Source organism: Berghia stephanieae, chromosome 4 (assembly GCF_034508935.2).
Source record: "Berghia stephanieae isolate SIO BIC M18660-M18661 chromosome 4, UCSD_Bste_1.3, whole genome shotgun sequence".
NCBI classification, from domain to species: Eukaryota; Metazoa; Mollusca; class Gastropoda; order Nudibranchia; family Aeolidiidae; genus Berghia; species Berghia stephanieae.
In genome coordinates, this window is record NC_088363.1 from 52867760 (window position 1) to 52888496 (window position 20737).

Consider the following 20737-nt stretch of genomic DNA (forward strand, 5'->3'; position numbering starts at 1 on the left):
ATACCAAAATAGGGTTGGGGATCAACATTGTTCCGTAAAGCCGATGCTAAATATTTATCATCGAGCTCAGAATTACGGGCAAATCTAAAAATACAATACATTAGTACAATAAGTATAATAGGTGACCGCCTGTTCCCAATAGTCTTTTTTTCTTCGCAATTATTGAGGGTTCTCCACTAGTAGTAGTAGTAGTAGTAGTAGTAGTAGTAGTAGTAGTAGTAGTAGTAGTAGTAGTAGTAGTAGTACCAGCAATAATTTTCTGGCCAATTTTTTTAAAATTTGGTACTCAGAAATAAGCCTAATTACTCTATTTAAACAGATAATGGATACGGGACAAAAACAATTCAAAATAGAACGCTTATTCTGTTTACAATAGGGCAGGTATTTCACACCTTCTACTCTTCCGGTTCCCAAATCCTTGGAAGTATGTATGTAGCCAGTCCTTCGGAGGACTAATGATAAATAGACTACATTTTGAATCATAAGGTGGCATAGCTTTTTTGTAGCAGGATTAATAGGCAAGTTCTTGGGATTACGGGACGTAAAAAAGCGAGGATGGATTACCTTTATATAATATTCAGACTAGAAAATAAGGTGCCATCACTCTGAAACAAGAAGATCAATTATATAAAGTATGTCTCCAGTCCTCCGGAAGAGTGGTTTTACACTTCCGATTGGAACAGTTTGTTTGTTTTGACACTCTATTGTTGTTGAAATTTTGTTGATGGAGTAGGATGAGATGGGGGTTTTTAAAAAGGGAGGGGGGGGGGGGGACTTCGGCACTTAGCCTAATTTATTCTTATAGCATGACGCTTACCAATAAAAAAACTACAATACCAAGCGGTGATCAACAAAAGTAAGTGAAAAGTAAGTTTTGTTGTTGTTGAGCTAAAATAAAACAAACAAAAAAAAAACAATTAATGATCCCATTGGTTGTTTTATTGAATATAAACTCCCAGTTTATTTTCTTTTGATAATCGTCGCATTGTACTGTGACGTAATATTTTGGTCAGTGTTTACAAAGGCTACGCTCAGTCGCTAGTTTGGGCGAAGCGTAGCAGCGCCGTATGGTCTTTACCTCGCATTCAAGAGGTCCCGAACTCAATTCTCAGCCGTGTTATTTTTACAAGTCACCTCAGTCTAGCTTACTTTGCGGCGCTGGCCTGCGGCCTGTGTTGTTCTAGTCTTCCTTGAGATCCTTTTAAAAATCTCTTTGTAGTTGAAATAAGGGAAGTTTTTTAATCTATAAGAGAATATTCGACATTATGGTGAGCTCGTAGTTAATTAGGAGATCCGTTTTTTTTAAAAATTATATCGCGTATCAAATACGAAATTTTCGTTTCGAATTGCGGAAGAAGAATTTTTACACATGCGCGAAACTCTTTTAACAATGAGTTACAACAACTCGCAGTGATTCTGAGCTCTCTCCGTTTGTAGTCCCCTTGTCCTTACATATCCCGTATTCATGGTTTTTAACATCGTCATAAAATATAGTTTAAAAGAGAGACAGACATAACCCAAGCATCAACGGCAGTGTAGAGCCGCAAAATGAGCAAGAGAGCCTAAATATCTTTATATCTATTTGATTAGATGTAGACTAGACCACCCTTTTGGATGAGGACAATGGTGTTTGACACATCGGGGGGCCTTGGAATACTATTAGGATGGGGAAAAAATAGTTGCTTATGATTACGTATGTGTGTGTGTGGTTGCGTGTGCGTGGCTAAGAAGATCACAACATTGCCATCCGGAAGTATAACGGACCAACACACAAAACTATGCGTAACCTTGAAAGTTTATAGTCTGGTTAATATAGGTTAGTTCGAAATACTCATAAACGCGGATGGCAAAAAACAATAACAAAGTGCTGAGTGACGTCAACTTCGTTCTATCTATACGACCCCCCCCCCAACCTGTGTTGTAGTCAAAGAAAGCCGGACACGCTATCAGCAGTACAGCAAAGACAGAAAATCCAGAAGTCATAATGGGGATAATCAGAAAGCAAATCTATAACATATACAGCTCTCCAGATAATAACATTGTTTATTCATCTATTTATGTATCTACTTACCTATCTTTCTAACTCCATCTCTCTCTCTCTCTCTCTCTATCTATATATATATATATATTATATATATATATATATATATATATACACATGTATATATATAATATATATATAATATAATATATATATATATATATATATATATTATGCATATATCAACCTTATTTTAATATATTTATTTATTTATTTATTCATTTGTATTGTTTATCTATTAAGTTATCTATTTATTTTTGTGAATTAATCTCATAAAAGAAGCGACATAGAAAAAAACAAAATTAATATTTCGTTGATTTAGCAATACAATTTCCTTTAGAGACCTGCTAAGATTTACGTCCGTTTGCCTCAATTTAATTAATACCCCCTTGGTGAACAAACAAAAAAAAAAAGATGATGTTCATCAACGGCGAGGAATAGGAATGTCTTTTCAATGAGTATGACATGGGGAAGCAATTGTCATTGTGTAAATCATTCAGCGTAGAATGATATTTGGATTCTTAGTAGATGGCATCAAGAGGGCTCTGTAATACGTTTTACTCCTCATTATAAATAGAGCAACCTTCATTATGGCAATATTAGATATCTATAATAAGTTGTGACAGTGTAATACAATGTTTCTTTCCTTTCTTGTCGTGCTATAATATGTAGCTTCATCTTATGCCAGAAAGCAGTGTTCAAAGATGAAAAATTATGTTTATTCCATTCCTCTCATTTGGAAAACGCCTGTTATTTCTTGGTAAATGCGTAATCGTTGTATAATTTTTGAACGGGTTGAATAAAAAATCTTTTCAACTATTGCAGAATATGTGTAAAACACAGCTAATTGGTATAATAAAATAATCTTTTGGTGCGCATGAATACAATCCAACGTTTTTCTTTTTTGGGCCAAATTTGTCATTCAAGCAGATGGAGATGAACAATTGGTCATGTAAATATCTAAGAATCACATTTCGAGGGGTGGAATAAACATATTTTCCCTTTCTTTATAACTATTAAACCCGTTTTTAATGGTGCAATTGCACATACTCGCAAGCTCAATGTGTTATTTGGCACAATAAATATAAATCGTTTCATAAAAACATAAAGAAATGAAATGATTGAATATTCATTCACCAAACACCGTAATTCCCCGCCCTCCTTTAAAGCCTCTTTGAAAACAGAGTATTTCCTTTCAGTTTTCTGTGAGTAATTTTATTGATATTATATTTATATATATATATATATATATATATATATATATATATATATATATATATATATATATTATATATATATATATATATATATATATATATATATATATATTTATACATATATATCTTTGTATAAACGCTTCCGGGCACATTTTGTGGATATTTGCACTATAGAAATTACACATTATTATTATTATTATTATTATTATTATTATTATTATTATTATTATTATTATTATTATTATTATTATTATTATTATTATTATTATTATTATGGGTAGGGTGCCCGAAGTTCGACGTAAGGTGGACATTTTTTGATAAGTTGATTTTAAAACTGTTTTTCACCTAATTTTTTGTTTACGGACATAAAAACATCGATGCCATTTTATCCATCTATAAATTTGCTTTCGGTTATGCCTCCTTTCCGATTTTTAAAATTGATGGAATATTTATTTTTGTCATACGTAAACTTATCGTTTACGAAATCCGCTTCATCACACGCATTTTTATAGATTTTTGGTGGGTGATCGTAAGTCCGACAACACCAAGGAAAAAACAAACTGATAATTTTTTTCCTTACATTTAAAGATGTGTAAAAACTGTCTGTAAATGATACATAACAAGATATTTGAGATTTTGTATTTATCAGTTTTTGTATAAGACATTTTAAAGGATAAGTCCAAAATTCAGCATTTAATAATTCTGCTCCTGTTTACCTTCAAGAACGTATCCACCGTTATGAACCTAGTCGAAATCTATGATATGCTAATTTAAATCTTCTAAGGGAAACCCAAAAAATCTCTAGTTTTTCCTGAAAATCGTTTGACCACCATGCCCCGATTGTGGAACTCCATCAGCATGAAATCAAAACAAAAAGTGAAAATCCACTTAACTTTAGAAAGCGGTTGAAAACTGTACTTTTCTGTAGAGCATATGACTTGGATTCCTAGTATGTATTTATATTACAATATATCATATTATCAAGCTTGAGCTTTTATATAGCGCAATATCCACTAAATGTGCTCAAAACGATTTACAAAGGGTTCCTGATCAACAGCAACACGTAACATATAGACCCATGACGCCTGTTAGGCAGTATTTCAATTTTTTCGGGCAGAGTCAACGCTGTTAAAGACCAGGTACTCATTTTACACCTGAGTACGGTGAGAGAATGTGAGTAAAGAGTATTTTCAAAGGACTCAACTTTGCGCCAAGCGAGGCTCGAACTCAAGACCTTCCGATCAGAAAGCGAGTGTCATACCACTAGACCACATAGCCCCACGTGGTTTTTAACTTGTCAGTTTTATATGTCTACTAGATATTATGATATGCCATTGTTAAGCGCCAGTGAGCAATTTGATTGGAACTAGGCTAAATAAATTCATAATATAATATATTATGTAATTATATATTATATAATCATTATTATAAGACTGTAATAAAAAAAAGGTTGGCTTTTTAAGCTGGAGAATTAGAAACTCAAACATTGAATAATATAGCTAATCGAAATTTAAAGCCAAAACAACAGTTCGTCTTACATGTTTCTGTTACATACCATAAATCGTTTCCATTCGATTTTCAAGCCCCATGTGTAATTCGAAACTACAACGGTCAATAGTCTAGAAGATTAAACGGAACATTGGATCTCCAACGAAAAAAAAGTTCTAATTTGAAACAAAAAGAAAAGAAGATACCTACTATTGTACATCCAAGATGTTATTACCCACAGAGCGCCTTTTAATAAAACTAGTCCTTAGGAGTTAAAAGCGGTGTGTATCAAGGATCCTTTACCTTCAAAGGTCAGCAACAATTGCTTGCTACCCTTTGGATAGGCACTTGAATATTTCACAAGACCCAGATACTTAGTCATTACTTAGTATGAAGAGGGCCGTGTGTATATATATATATATATATATATATATATATATATATATATATATATATATATATAGAGAGAGAGAGAGAGAGAGAGAGAGAGAGAGAGAGAGATAATCTCGCCTTTTTAAAATAAACACAAACGAGCACCGAATTAAACACTAGCAGCACAAAATATCTACAAGAACAAATTACGCCGCCCCGAGGAAGCCGTAAAATGGCAGAACCAAATTTGTCGGCAAAATTTATTTTTTTTAATGTGAGATAATAGATATACTAATTCGCACTCCTAAATTGTCGAGCACTCTATATGAACCATGTATATATATATATACTTTTTTTCAAATTCAAAACACAAATAAAATAATTCCTTACAAGTAGAGTGTCAAAATTTTATGAATATGAATTGAGACACAAAAAAGATACAATGATTTTTCAAATCCGTGTTCAGAAATTCAATATCAGAGAACAATGACGAAACAGTGCAGAGAGTAAAGTGGTGACGATCTTAACATTTGTTGTCACTTTTAGCAAACATTAATTATGTCACCATAAACATTATTTTCACCACAAAATTCCTCATCGTGTAAGAAATCGTCTGTACAGCACACTCACATGTTTATTTTGGTCCAACGATTACAAAGTGAACGCTTCAAGTGATCAATTCCACCCCCTTCCTCTTTAATGACCCAACGTAGTCTCTTTTTCCAACTTGAAATTCCGAATTTCCTCAATGGTTATCGCCTCCCAGCATAAAATAATTCTTTTTCTCAAAGTTTCTTCTATGAATGCAGATTTTCGTCCACTATAAACCTTCTCGGTCAAAGTATTCCAAATTGCGTAGTCCATGAATTCAGGCCTGGTGGTTGAGGAGGCCGGTTGTCTTTCTCTCATACTTCGAAGAAAAGCTTATATTCATTTGCAATGTAGCACCATCTTGTTGAAAAATGAAATTCCTTCCTAGATAAAGGTGTTCACAGTCTGACAAAAGATTTTCTTCCAATAGTTTTGTGTAATTATCAGCATAGACTTTCCCAGGATAGCAACAAGTTTCACTTTTAAAAATTAAAACGCGTAAACGCCACAATAAGTTGCTTCATCTTTTTAATATCGAATTTTTAGGTGGTATTATAAGATTTTATATTATTCAAAACCCGTTAATCTTATTATTTTTGTGTTTTGCAATTCTATTAATGAAGAATAGTTCTAATAGTATTAAAATCAAAATCTGAAAAAGATATCTTTATAGCTTTTTACAATAGAAAGAAGTCTATAGCGTAGCGTTTTTTGTGACCACCTGATATTATATACATGTATATATATACACACACACACACACACATATATATATATTGACGTTCGCCTCTGGATCGGAAGGTCCTGGGTTCAAGTCGTGCTCTGAGCTGCATATAGCTGAGTCCTTGGGAAAAGCTGTTTATTCATATTCTCTCACCGTACTTAGGTGTAAAATGATTACCTGACCGTTATCGGCGTTGTCTCTGTCAGAAAAACTGTAATATCGCTTTGTAGGCGCCATGCCTCGTCTTACATGTTAAATGTTGTTGTTGGCTAGGGACCGCGTGTAAAGCGTTTTGAGTACGTTTGGTGGGATGCGCTATATAAATGCTCACTTTTTTTTCAAATATTTACACGTAGTTTTGCTTTTTGCCCTTTCAGTTGTTAATGTTTTCAAAGGTCGATATAGATGTCCTCAGTTATGTCCACCAAACGCACCAAACTGACCTGATTAAGCGTCTCCTCCCATCCCCTACACACACACACACACACACGCGCGCGCGCGCGCACGCACGCACGCGTATTTGGTGATACAGCATTAGTATTGTATGTCAATACATAAAGTAGTATGTGAATTATGCATAGCTCTCTAAAGTGTCTAGAGTGGTATGGACAGATGTGATCCATCAATAAAATAATATGCGTGCATCACCTTCTGCGGATATGTGATATTGTGGTAGAACACTCGCCTTCGGTTCGGAAGGTCCTGAATTCGAGAACCGCTCTGATCGGTGCATAGTTAAGTCTTTGAAAAAGGCTCTTTACTCACATTCTCTCACCGTCCTAAGATGTAAAATGAGTACCTGGTTGTATCTGTCGGAAATGATAAAATGAAATTAATATGATATTATATCGCCTAACAAGTCTCGTGTTTCGTCTTACATGTTGAGTGTTGCTGTTGACTAGGGCCCCCTAGTAAAACGCTTCGAGCACGTTTAGTGGATAATGTCCTATATGGAAGCTCAAAGAGATGCCAAATCCCAAGTGTTCCCTTATTTCGTTTCCAATCCCCTCTCTTTCAATACATATCCAGGTTGCTGACAGGGTAAATATCATAGACTAGAATCAGTTCATATACCATTTTCTCCATTGTGTCTGCCAGAAATAAGCTCACCCTTTATTTCAATTCTTCTAAGTGCACATGCCCTAATACGGTTAATGCGGTATATTTGTACTTTTTAGTAAAACGTTAACAAATCCACCCCATTCTTATCCGATAGATACATCAGAGGGCAGAGAACTCGTGAGATAAACCCGATTCTAATGAAGAGAAGACACGGGAAACGTACTTCGAAAACAAACGCTATAACAAAACACTAATGCCGCTCATTTTTTCGTGTCTACACTACAAACTGTGTGCACAAATGGATAAGAGTGATTTCACCCATTGATCCAATCCCGAGCTTTTAAAGAAAAGGATCAAGAGAATGAACTAATCAGACGATCTGGGATTTTTTCCTTTCAAATTTTGTTTACCGAGGTGGTTATGTCATCGTTCGTCTGAAGAGTGCCCTTGTTTACTGTGTTTGTGTTTTTATTCCCCTATTCACTTAAATCGTGTTGTTTTTGTTCCGTTTATTTTTTTTTTTGTTTTGTTTGTTTGCTTTTGTTTTCGTTTTGTTTTGGGTCCTGGATTTGTATATTACAAGGAGATGCTCAACAAAAATTTGTTTTTGTTTTGTTTTTCTTTCCTTATATTTTTTGGTTTTGCTTTGTTTTTGTTGTGTTTTGTTTTCTTTTGTAATGTCTTTTGGCTTGCACAATACGCTTCAACAGTCGTAACGTCACTTCCGTCGTCATTACGCATGGTAACTTAGTAACTGGCTTTAAACTATCGGAACAATGGCGGACGCCCTTATGAAATATTTCTCCGTCGAGCATAAAAGCGTATCCAGAGGGGAAAAAAACATAATAAATCTGATCATGTTTTGACTTTTACATAAGACATATGAAAAGTTCTAGTCAGCATGAAGAATAAAAACTACCGATTTTCTTTGTTTAGAACCATGATGGCCGCCATTGCTGGGCGACGTGACATCAGACTATTGAATCCAATTACTAAAGATCATAAATTCCTTTTACGTCAAGTTAGTTGTGGTATTGTGGCAATGCAATAAATTGCTTTTTTTCTTCTTATTATTCCTACGATGGCCACCGCGCTCTAACGTGAAATGATTCTTAGCGCAAAAAGCAACGCTCAATAGAGACACAAGAATAATGCTCAATTAATTGGCTTCTTGAAGTTTATATCTATTTTCGGACAGTGGGGGGGGGGGGGGGGGGGATTGGGGCTTTCATGTCGAATGCAGTTTTTAGCTTTTAAGGATTACTGTCTTTTGTGCTTGCTAAATAATGTTTTAGCGCAGCAATTTGACTTGCTGTGTCAATAAGGTTTTCTGTCCTGCTAATAACAAATAAGTATACAAATTATCTATTTTGATTTTGAAAACAAAATTTATAAAAGTAAATAAAAACTAAATTAATAACATGAATATAATAGAATTAGATAAATTTATTGGTAAATAAATAATAAATAGATAAATAAATAATTCCATGATAAATAAATTAATTGATTAAAAATGTTCTTATTCATCCCAAGAGGATTTTTGTTTAAGGTCTAATTAAAGGGGAGACTGACGTAAGCCGCAGAGTTACAAACTGGGTTATGGTGATTTGGAAGACTTGGCGGAAGGCGGGGGCGGGGGGGGGGGGTCTCGATCCCAATTGATGCTATGCGTCTTGGTAAAATATTCACAACACCCACCAGGCAGATATAACGTACTATCTCTCAAGACTATGTCAAACCTTGAGCGTTTAGTCTGATTGATATAATTTAGTACGAATGAATCATCAAAATGACTGCCTAAAAGCAATAACAAAGAGTGTAGTGACCTACACTTCGTTCCTTCTATAGCTTCTCCAGTTCACGAATCAAAGACTCATCATGCTTCTAGTATTATACCACGCTGCCCCCAAAATCCTGAATGCAAAAAATACCCAATCATACTAACAATGTATATTTTCTTCATCAGTGATAATATTTAGAGTTACGAAAATATTATTTAAATCCAGTAAGATCGATAGCCATCATTAGAATTACAGAAACACATTTTAAGAATTTATCTAAAAATATGCAAGCGTAATAAACATTATGTAATTGTAAAATAATCGAAAATGAAACCCCCGGGGCATTTGACAAAATTTCTTTTAAATCCAAGAATCTGTGTTTATACATTATGTTATGAGCAAAATGATCGATAAATATAATGCCCTATGTCGTGTTTTGTACAATTGTATCATTTAAATATTTCATCATAGTGTGATCAATATTCCATTTAATATATAATGTCTAAAAATATTTAAAATGTTTATGCCCTTCTCGAGAGAATGATGATGATGATGATGATGATGATGATGATTATGATGATGATGATGATCATCATCATCATCATCATCATCATCATCATCATAGCTTGTCGCTCCAACACCGAACCCACTCAACAGCATCTGGGGAGCAGACTCTTGGGTCATGGTCAGCGCATCTAAGGATGTGCTCCGGGCATTCACATGTACACGAGCTAGTCTCAGCCATCCCCCACTTTTTCATGCTTCCAGCTGTTCTCCCAAGTTTTGTCCGTGCTCTGACGGACCCATTCATTACTGGGGAGCTCAGTTCCGTAGGGCTATTCTTGTCTCGGATCTTCAACGGCTTCATTTGCATGATTGTCCCACTCTCTCCATGTGGAAAGTCTGTAAACAGCTGCATGGTCAGGGTTGATGCGTTATTCCGTCATGAAACTTTTTCTCGACTTCAGTCTACTATGATGATGATGATGCAACATGGATATTCCAAACTACCTTATTAAATGGTACAAAGAGTTTCTGGGCCATAGACCACAATGTGTAAAATTGGGTGAAAATATCTCCAACAAAAGAACGTTGTCGAATGGATGTCCCCAAGGTTGCGTGAATTCCCCAATCCTGTACATCTTATACACCAACGACTGCAGACCATCCTTTGAAAATTGTTTTATAGTGAAATATGCAGATGATACTGCTATTCTTGGCTTGTTAAAAGATAAAGTTACCGAAAAGAATTATTTCAAACAAATTCATATATTCACCGATTGGTGTAAACAAAATCAGCTTGAATTGAATGTTGAAAAAAACGAAAGAACGGGTGTTTGGTGTAAAAAATAAAAACGACTTAAAGTGTGTGACGATCGGTAAAGATGATGTTGAGATAGTTGAATATTTTAAATATTTAGGAATAACCATTGATAGTTCCTTCAATTTCTCTCAACAAATTAATATAATATCTAAGAAAGTTTCCCAAAGATTATACATTCTAAGGAATTTATGACTCATTGATTAAAAGTGTAATTGCGTTTGGCTGCACCATATGGTTTGGCGTATGCCGACTTAAAGATAAATCAAAAATTTCAAAATATATCAAAGAGGAATCAACAATAATAAACCATCCTCTTAATGGAGTAGAAATAATTCATGGAAAAGCAATAGAAAGGAAAGCATTCTCGATTACCAACAATAAAAAAACAAATTTTATACCATGAATTTAATCTTCTACCATCTGGGAGAAGGTTTAGTCAGATTAAATGTTTTTTTACGTTTCAACTCGGAGTGATTAATTGAAATTAAATTCTTTCATATCATTTTTTAAATGAAATAGTATTGATTTATTGTTTTGTCGAATCATATATTTTACAGTTTTTACCAAGTAATAACAGATTGCAACTTTCTAAAGGCCGTTTCTTTCTCGTGTCGATGATAGAAAAAGATCAGGGTTTATTTTGAACATAGCTAGTTTTCATTCCAACAAAAACAATTCGGATTGGATAGATAAACGATACATTTATTTGCATTAACCAGTTTTCTGTGATTCATTGACATTTTTTGTAAAATATATCTGGTAACTATACATTCTTCCAACCATTTTTGTTTTATTTTTCAATAATCGTCAGTCCACTTTCGCGATGGTCAAATTGACCTAAGGGATAGACGCCAGAAGCCATCTATATCGATATTTCCGAATATCATTTCTTTGGTCCTTTCACACCCAGGGGAATAGATCTGAGGTGATATTAGTATAAATAATATAGATCTATAATGGGTTAGAAGATACAATATTAGTAAACGAGATGTTTTCTTAATCTGCCTATATGGATGAGTCCAACATGCCAGAAAAAAAATTAATGGTTCTTATCGCTGTAATGAATTCAGCTGATTTCGTGAGTGCTCAGCTAAAGAGTCAGTGACAATTCTAGAAAAATTCTGTTCTCAGCGTTGTGTCTGTAAGTAAGGTATCATTAATTTTACAAACAGAAAGAATGGCTTTTTATGACTTGTTCACTGTTGTACCCTTGGGCGTGGTATAATCAGTGATCAGAAGGGTGACAAATCGTCACGTTACGTTTTTGTCATGGTCTCAAGTGAGTAAAGAGCTACTCGACTATGCATAAAGATATGTAGAATGAGGCCCCAGATTTTACTAGTTACTATAAATGAAAAACAATTAACGATTTGTTTAAGATGAAATAAAAAGAAAGATGAAATTTAATTAAAAGAGATAAATAGTGATTGTGGTAGTTACAAATAGAAACGTGAATATATTACTTAACTTTTGATGATATAATGTCAGGTTCGTAAGGCTACGTTTCCAGGCAGTTGAAAGGCTTGGATAATATATTCCTCCGATAACAGGCTCAGGCTCGTAAAGTTCCACTTCCAGGTAGTTGGGAAGGGGTTATTGTATAGTTCTTCGACAGCGGGCTCAGGTTTGATCCTTGAGGATTATACAGTCAAAGGTAAAAGCTCCGGTGTCTTGATGGTGGAGATAAAATATCCACAAAGTACCAAAAGATAAAAATCTTCAAATATATATGAGGAATGGAGCGACTGGCCGTCCGGCATAGATTGTAGAGAGAAGTGAGTGTAGAGTGTTAGACCTATCAGCTTTTATTAGAATGTTAGACCTATCAGCTTTTATAATAAGTGGCTACGTGACAGAATGTAGAACGAAAAGTATTCACTAATTAGAAATTAATTCGAGGGAAGGCTATAAAAGGAAAGACGATCTAATATTAGAAGGTAAAGTTTATCTAAGCCTACCGAAATATAACTGGAGTGAGATGAATTCAGTTCTTAATAAAATAAAATTTAATAAGATAATTGTGAACAACCTTAACTGTGACAGCTATTGTCTCAAGTTTGTGACTCACTTGTGGACGAGTATCTGTTTAATGATTTTGTAAGAGTCTAGTACAATGAGAAAACCTACCAGATTATTTCACTGTATGACATCTGCCGTGATAGGGAAGAAAGACGCATATCGGTATCTAGGTCAAATTGACATTTTCTGGGATTCACATACTTGAGAGAAAGGCGCATTTTTCTATCTGGGTTTGGTAACTCAATCATTGAAAATAAAAAAGCTGTTTCATTTTGAAAATATGCGACTTGACCTAATTTGGTTTAAATTCGTTTCGAGGAATGACAGATCGACGCATATTGAATGTGGATATGACAGAAGGTCGCATTTTGTAATATGCGTCTTTTTCTCTTATTCGTCCACCGAATGACATAATTTGTCTTTCACAAAAAGACGCATTTCGGATATGCGACTTTCTGCCAAGACACTCTCCAAAAATTAAGATATATGCGTCCGTTTGTATTACGACTGGTGACGATGAAAAGAACATATCATTGTTCTCCAATTTTCATCAAATAGTCAATCATCAAAGACGTACGAGTAAATTGTTGTTTTGGTGTGAATTCTTCATTTCCTCGGGTGAGTTTTATCCTTTTCCTATTCAAGTGATCAAAGATTTTATGTATATAATCATATAATTACTTGTCATATATTAGTGAGGATGTTTAATAATTATTTGCTATTGACGGTTTATCTGTGTTTCTGATATTTAACTTAGACAAATATTGATTTACATGCTAATAGCACTACTGTTATTGTTATTACATGTACTATATTTATGATTATCATTATGATGACAATTATTAATATTAATGTTATTATTTTAATCATCATCGTTATATCACTATGAAAGTATAAGTTGTAGAATAAGTAGTAGTCGTATTAGTAGTAGCAGTGAAAGCATTTGTATGTACAATAGTAGTAGTAGTAGTAGTAGTAGTAGTAGTAGTAGTAGTAGTAGTAGTAATAGTAGTAGTAGTAGTAGTAGTAGTAGTAGTAGTAGTAGTAGTAGGAGTAGTAGTAGTAGTAGTAGTAGTAGTAGTAGTAGTAGTAGTAGTAGTAGTAGTAGTAGTAGTAGTAGTAGTAGTAGTATTCTAGTGTATCAAATAGACGCCCCCCCCCCCCCCCCATCCATTAATGTTCGGAATTTTCGCGAACCTCCCCTCCCTCCTTCTGATCTTATTAAACTTAAAATTCATTCTTAAATAGAAAAAATACTGTCCCTGTAATTTGCTGTGGTTGAATTCTTCGGTCAAACCCCCTTCTTTGGTGAAAATGAACACCCCCTCCCCCCCATCTCCCCCAGCTTTCTACTAAAGTGCGCACTGCGCACCCCACCCCCCCCCCCCCCCCCTTGCTTGGGATCAGGACAGTGGACATAAAACCAATCGGGCCTGAAAACCAACCTAGGACTGTGTCGGACTCGGTACCTTCTGATTCAAAGTGAAAACCTTAACTACTGAGACAATACGTCTCTAGCTATGCATCCAATTAGCCCTCAATAACCTGTTTCAATATTCTTTTGGGAAAGGCAAGCAACTGTAACTCAATATCATATCATAACAACGTTACTTTATGATAAAGATTATTTTAATGAATAAGTCCACTCCGGTTCAATTTTTGAATATCCATATTTATATCTCTTTCATCAGATATGATCGAACCCCTAAAAAGGCCACCGGTACCTCCACCTCAGCCAACCCAGATTAAATAAATCATGACAATCAGACTCCGGTGATTCAGATATTGACATTCCATTGAAACAGCTAGCTCAGATCAATAGTGAAACCTCTATCAGGAGGAATTACATGATGTATGAGTGTCATAAAAGCAGAGAGGAAAAGATTTAAAAAACCACGGACAACAAGAAAAACGGAGGAGACGAGCTAGATAGGTTTACCTAAACACCGATATGAAAATCTGCAGTAGAAGCACGTAAACTGGCTGTTGAGATTAAAGAAGCAGATGCAAACGATATGGATTTTGTGTTGAATTTACCATTGAGAAACAAAGTTTAGATAGTGACTCAGAATTTGAAATGTATTTGGAACTTGCTTCTAAATATGTCGCCGAAACCACTGCCCCTAGAGTTCCATTTGCTGAAGAGGAAGAGTATTTGTCCGAAACTGCCACGCCGGCATCCTTTACCGGTTAAGGAGAAATATCTGAAGGAGAGCATGTTCCAGGTGTGTCATCGATTACAGAGACCACGATAGCAGAGTGAAACAATGACTACACCAGATCTAGAGATAGAGACAGTTCTACTCACTCAAAAAGAGAAAGCACAAGACGCGGATATAAAAAGCAGACTAGGAAATACACAAGCTTTTGCGAATGAGAGAAAAGCATTCGGTCTTGGAAGGTTGTGCGCCGACCTGCTCCAAAAAATGCCGTGACAGATTCTTGGAGTACCAGCGACGGGAGCTTAACAGATGTTTTGGGGAGAGGATTGGAAGGACCAGCGCAAATTTGTACGGACTTGGGTAAGTAAAACAGAATGCAGAGATCAGTGCGAAGGCATTCTTTCCAAGGAGAAAATTGCCTAGTCATGTACATGCAAATATACAATGAAACAGGAAGATGGAGTCTTCCATCCTGTGTGCAAAAAGCTCTTCTTTACTACTCTCGGATTCAAAGCTAATAATGGCAAACTGATAAGGAGCGCTTTCAAGGATGTTGGTGTTAACGAAAACAATGTCATAGAAGTACCCCTTGTTGACAATCGTGGACGTCATAGTCCCTGGCACAAGATTGACCACAGCATTATCCATGAACACATAGAGAAATATAAAACAAGCATTTTTCATTATAGACGTGAACACGCGCTTTTCAGGAGATATTTACCATCTGATCTGATCATCAATGATATGCACGAAAACTTTTGCGCAGTCAATGGAAAATCCATATCAAAGAAACTCTACTATTCTGCATTTAAAGAACTTAACATCTCACAAGCCTTGTTCAAGAAGAATGTGAAAAATGTAAGTCCTTCTTGTTGCACAAACAACTATGCAACTGTGAAGAAAGGTGTGAACCGTGTGCCGATAAAATCATCCATCGGACACGATACAGAAATGCTAGAGAGGTATCAACAGGATGCAGACAAGAACGAAAACGCCAACACAGCCCATCCAGTGTTTGCCGCTGATCTGCAAAAAGCGATTTTGCTGCCGAGAATGAATCAGTTTAACAGAACCATGTTCACAAGCAGATTGGTCTTATTCAAAGAGACATTTGCACCAGTGGACTGCAAAAAAAGTGAAAAGGACATTGCCGTGATATGGAATGAATCAATTTTAGGACGAAAAGATGAAGACCTTGCATCAGCTTCTTACTTAATATATAAGCGTGATGCCGAATCTGTGACACTCTGACTGGATAACTGTAGCGCCCAAATTATAAAGTATACCCTTTATACTATGTTACTTCATCTTGTATGATTAGACTACTACAAAAGCAAGCACAATCACAATCAACTATTTAGAGCCTGGTCATACTTTTATGGCAGCTGATTCCACCCATGCCGGAATCCAAAGAGTTCTGAGGCGGAAAGACGGCAAAATCTTTGATCTCAATGAATTTGAAGAATGTGTCGTAGAAGCAGGCTGCCAGACAATGCCGTTGAGGTTTAATGACTTTGCCAACTGGGATTCTGGAGTCAGTAGTTATCTGTTGAGCAAAGCTTACAATCGTCCCTACCTAGCTAAGATTGTTTGTGCTGAATTCAGGCGAGGGTCACCAAAGACACTCTTCTTCAAAATAGCTTTGAAGAAGATACCTTCAACGAATGTGACATTCTGAAACGCGGATTTGTTTGTACGCCAAAGTTTCGTACAAAACCCAGGGGTGTAGGATTTACAAGAAGGATGAGATCGTGAAACAACTTGTGGGTTTGACGCCCCCCTCCCCCTCCCCCCTCCGCCCCAATAGACGAAAGTACTGGATAGACCTACCAACCAGCTCCACGAGTAAAATTCTTTGCAAATCCTACAAGTGAATGTCCCTTCATCATTCACTGACTAGTTGGAAACGTTGCTCTTCCAAACAATGTATACGAGCACGCAACGTTTACGCCTAAGTAATGATTCAATTCATTATCTAAATAGAAGAGATGGAATGTATAATATGTATGTGATAATATTAGCGAGGATTACAAAGGCAAACTCCATGTTAGTGAACTATAACGAAAGAGGGAGAGAAAGAGAGTTAGTATTAGTTATACAAATAATGCTAATCAAATCACTGCAAATGAAACTATTATGAAAATTTACATGACTGGTGCCATTGTTCTGAAATAATAAAGCATGTTCAGCTTGATATCCTATATGTTTTTGATTGGTTTCTTCCGATTATTCAAGGGACCCGTGATTATGGTGTTTTTGCTTATTATAGCTTAACAATGGGCGATATGCGTCCTCACATGACACTGTATATCAATATGCACATTACCGCTAAACTAGCCCATGTCTATGACAAACAGACGCAAAAACAATATGCGTCCGTTTGTCACACACTGGATACACATCCGAAAGTGCGATGGACGCATAATATTTTTGCGTCTATCTGTCAAAGACATCTGTCAATCAATTTTCAATCATGGATTTGGCAAAAGGTCTTTTGGTGAATTACACAGTTAATACAAATATTTTAGTTTTCAAGTTCCATGAATAAAATAACAAAAAAAATATTCTTTAATTACCTATTAATTCTTTTAGATTCGAGCCAATAGTTGCAATGTTATTAAGTAAAACGGTTTTTTGCGTTTCCTGAAAAAGTAGGTTTTCCCGTTATGCGTCTTTTTCTCATATCACGGCAGACATGAATCTTTGATTCCATATAGTCTGCTGGGGGGATAAATGAACCATTTCGCTGTGTTAACTCCGTGAAAATGTGTTATATAAAAGTTCATATTGATTTTTCGAATATAGGCGTTTTCTCATTGTACAACGTTTAACATATCTAAGGCATTTTTTAGCAGATGGGGGCAGCGTGTCTCAGCGGTACGGACTTTGCTTCGTATCCGAAATGTACCGAGTTCGATTACCCGCCGCTGCGCTGTGTGGCCTTGAGCAAGTCACCTCGCACTAGCCCAATTTGTGGCACTGCACTGCGGCTGACACCTGGGTTAGTCAAGCTTTCCCTTGGAAGAGACCCGAGAGACAAATTTATTTTTTTATTTTTTTTCAAAAAACTGTCTTATGACAGATAAGCTTGTTTATATTTATAGAGGGGTGTGGGATTATCTCCTTTTGTTTTGCCTTTAACCTTCATAGTAGGTATTCACATCTCATTACGTCGTTATTAAAAATGAACCCTCGTCTTGTTGATGGAATGAGAGAATGGGTCCTTTACAATAAGTGGCGAACAACAAACAAGCCAGTTATATATGATGCAAGTCGATTTCAGGACCATATTATGTTCCATTATAGCGCTGGCTACTACGTTGTGTCCTGAATAATAGATTTGACTCTCGTTCCGGTTTTCACTGGAAATGGCTCCACGTAGCCAAAACGATAAGTACATTTAGTTCCGTGGTAGAAGACGTTAAGTACAGTGTTTTGTGAATTTTGGTAACAAAGGCAATACTAACAACTTGTGGCCCTTTTGACAAGTTAGGTAACATTGTGATGGTTTTAGTATTAGATTGTCCACGCTGGTTAACCTCGTCGGCGTTAGTCGTTAATAAGAGTGATAAAATTATAGACTTAGCACTCGGATAACGTCACATGGGAATGGTCTTACTATCAACGACGTGATACTGTGTCATGCTCTTTGCGCTTCAGACCCCAAGTTTGATCACTAAAATGTAAAGATTAAGGTAATAATTTGGCTCAGCAGTTCGACGTATCGTCTTCGTACCCAAGAAGGTACCGAGTTCGACTACCCACCTTGTTGTGTGGCCTTGAGCGCTGCACTGCGGCTGACGCCTGAGTTATTCCAGTCTTCCCTTGGAATAGGCCCTAAAGACAAATTTTCCCTTGGTGATGAATAAAGGGATTTTTGAAATATATAAATGAATATATTTTTTTTTCTTCGTCTTATCCTCAGTACGAAAAGACATCATTTCATCAAAGAACTTCATTGACGACAGCAGTCCTTCCCAGTAAAAGCAGCACCAAAACAATCACAGTCGTAACAGCCATGGCCAACAAAACCTTCGCATCCATTTGTGTTCTCGTCCTCGTTCTCAATCTCATCTCAACGTTCCCAGCACATGCCAACTGGTTTGGAAAACGAGGTAAATCCAAAGAATCCATTTTTTTAAATTTACAAAAATAGTCTTTTTGGGTTAACATTGTTCCGTACAGCCCGTGTTAAATTTTGCAAATTAGCACGGAATAGGCTTCAACAGTCATGACGTCACTTCCCTCGTAATGACGCATAGTAACCTAGTAACCGTTTCTAAACTATCGGAACAATGGCGGACACTCTTATTGCATCCAGAGGAGAAACACATTATAAATCTAATCACGTTTTGACTTTTATACATTCTGATCACATGACATGTGAAAATGTTCTAGCCAGCATGAAGAATAAAAAAGTACCGATTTTCTTTGTATAGAACCAAGCTGCTCGTTGCTGGGCAGACGTGACATCAGACCATTGAATCATATTACTAGCAAATCTAAAAGTTATAAAACAATTTTTTCACAGATTTGTATACGAGTAACTTGCAAACATTCTTTTTTAATTAAAGATAATTGTATCATCCATTGGCTCAAATATTTAAATAGAATATCTGCTAGTGCGTAATGAACGGTCCTTAACTTGACCTCGGCCTTGGGAATCACTATCTGCCACCCTGTTGCCAGATTCATTTGCACGCACTAACAGACTATTACTTGACCGATTTTGATCGATGATGGTTCAAATTATTTGTCTCGATCTATGTTAATTTCCACAATATAGTAATAATTAAAATAGATGAGTGTCTGTTCGTAATAGCCTTTATTTCTCCGCAAATTGAGTTTGCCTACTGTTTGGTTGTTTTTTTTTTTCGCTTTAAACGGTCTAATCTGTTTTGCAGTCCAGAATTGAGAATATAGATAGAATGAAGTTGACGTCGCCCGGATCTTTGTTATTGTTTTTTGCTATCCGCGTTTATGAGTAATTCTCACTAAATTCTGTCAACCAGATTATAAACGTTTACGGTTTACACAAAGTTTTGTGTGTTGATCAGTTATACTTCCAGATGTCAATGTTTTAAGCTTCTGAGCCAAGCGCATACTATCTATACTGTCTCACTACGTCGTTGATTAAAACAATAATCTTCTTATGATCTTCACTATTTTTCCATATTTCAAACCAGGACTCCCCCCTTAAGTTAATGGAAGGAAGTTGTTGTTGATAATAATAATAATAATAATAATAATAATAATAATAATAATAATAATAAATAATAAAAGAAGAAGAAGAAGAAGAAGAAGAAGAAGAAGAAGAAGAAGAAGAAGAAGAAGAAGAAGAAGAGGGATGGGGAGGAGGAGAAGAATAGGAAGAAGAAGAAGAAGAAGAAGAAGAAGAAGAAGAAGAAGAAGAAGAAGAAGAAGAAGAAGAAGAAGAAGAAGAGTGATGATGAAGATGCTGATGATGATGATGATGAAATTGATGATGATGATGATGATGATGATGATGATGATGATGATGATGATGATGATGATGATGATGATGATGATGATGATGATGATGATATTTTTGTCGTCTCCGGATCTATGAGCTTGTGACTCTTAAGGGCTGCTATAATACTAATACCAATTGATGGTTCGCCAGTTAATAAGCAGTTAACCAATGAAAATATGTCTTGCCTTTTACACCGTTTCGTCCCTTGACTATTTATTTCCTGTATTAAAATGCAAGAGATGCCGTTATTACATGTCAAACCAAAGAGCGTGTAGGTAACGATTGTTATGTTACCAAGAGCTCTCACTTCCCGCTTTTGGTGAAGCCAAGCATCTTCCGTCTTCTACTCGTATTTTCTTCATTGTATCAGTAAGCCTAGCGCGCATGATACACGCGGAGCACACCCACCTCCCTGTCTCGCCTGGCACGCGACAATAGCATTGCGGTTAAGAGAAGTGAGAG

At 35.9% G+C, this 20737-nt stretch overlaps 1 long non-coding RNA gene across 1 annotated transcript in view; it reads left to right on the forward strand.

The window, feature by feature from the left end:
- Positions 1–20737, forward strand: part of LOC144970802 (uncharacterized) — a 50693-nt gene that overhangs the window by 15000 nt on the left and 14956 nt on the right. The window contains exon 2 of the long non-coding RNA XR_013645026.1: positions 18707–18896. This is a non-coding gene — a long non-coding RNA (uncharacterized LOC144970802). The remainder of the gene's footprint in view (positions 1–18706; positions 18897–20737) is intronic.